This window comes from Nanorana parkeri, unplaced genomic scaffold (genome assembly GCF_000935625.1).
Source record: "Nanorana parkeri isolate BGI_ZX_2015 unplaced genomic scaffold, ASM93562v1 scaffold3162, whole genome shotgun sequence".
NCBI lineage: Eukaryota > Metazoa > Chordata > Amphibia > Anura > Dicroglossidae > Nanorana > Nanorana parkeri.
Window position 1 is genome coordinate 59,205 of NW_017309430.1, and position 1,274 is coordinate 60,478.

Sequence of the window (1,274 nt, forward strand, 5' to 3'; positions counted from 1 at the left end):
GCAGCGGACTGCGGCACCAACGGGACCGCCTGGCGCTCACCGATATCGTCACTATAATAGTGACCGCGGTGAAACGCCGGTTATTACGGACATTCGTCACCTGCTCCATGCTGGCGGTCTGCGATTTGTAAACCGGACCGCGCAGGCCGACCATTATTTGGGCAGAGACCACTTTCCGAGCCTGTGGCCTACAGAAACACTAAAATCTCCGCCGTGGCGTGATAGTCGGGGCGGAGTGGGTACAATATCCGCCAGTTCTCTGGATGACAATAAATAGGATTTGATATAAATCTGGTTGTCGTGTTGTTTTATGCCGAGGGGTTTCCCTCCCATGTGCGATTGTCTGATGCCGCCGTACAGGGGGGAGACGCCACCGCCGAACCTTGTTAAGCTGCCCATGCACCTTCCAACCATCGCACGACTAAGGCGATTAAAATTTCGCACGACCCGCCCATCTTGGACAGGCAGATCGTACTTGCGATCATCGCAAGTCCTCACCGCTGAGGGGGAGGGCTTACAGATGATTGCAATGGCGGCCCCGTGCCGCTTTCGTCTTCCGAGCACGCCACCAACCCGCCGAAAATCGTACGGGTTTCTAGTGTGCTAGTAAGACGAAAGCCATGCGACCGTACAGTAAATGCGCCAGCAAAAGGTTTCCCGGCACACACGCAAAAAAACTTGTCTCACCGCTAAGGTTAAAAAGAGGTTTAGATACACGTCTTCGGCAGAAAATGTGAGAGCCGCACTGCCGCGCCAAGGCACCTCTTATAGTGCGGTCCTAACTCTAAACTATGGTAACACATTGATGAGTGCGTTTGACATTTGTTTTGCTTGAATGATTTGGCGCAGTGACGCATGGGGGGGGTCTCAGCTGCCGTTGTGATGTGCGGGGTCCCATGTGCGTCCCTGTGCCTTTTAAGGGAGGTTGGGCTTCCTCCTGACAAACCTGCACCCAATTTGATCTTTTGCCCCCATGTGCTCCAAGATGGAGACTCTCATAGTTTAGAGTTAGGACCGCACTATAACCGCACTATATGGAGGTGCCTTGGCGCGGCTGTCACGTTTTCTGCAGAAGACGTGTATCTAAAAACTCTGTTTTTAAAAGGAGAACTATGGGGTCAGGGCTTTTCCCCATAGCTCTCCTGAGGGTCGCGGGAGAACGCAAACTAGCGTCCTCCCGTCACCCTAGGCTCTGTATACCGCGAGGGACGCCGCAGCCGAAGTGGATCCCGACAATTATGTCTGGATCCGCCCAGCTGCGTGAGTGACAGCTG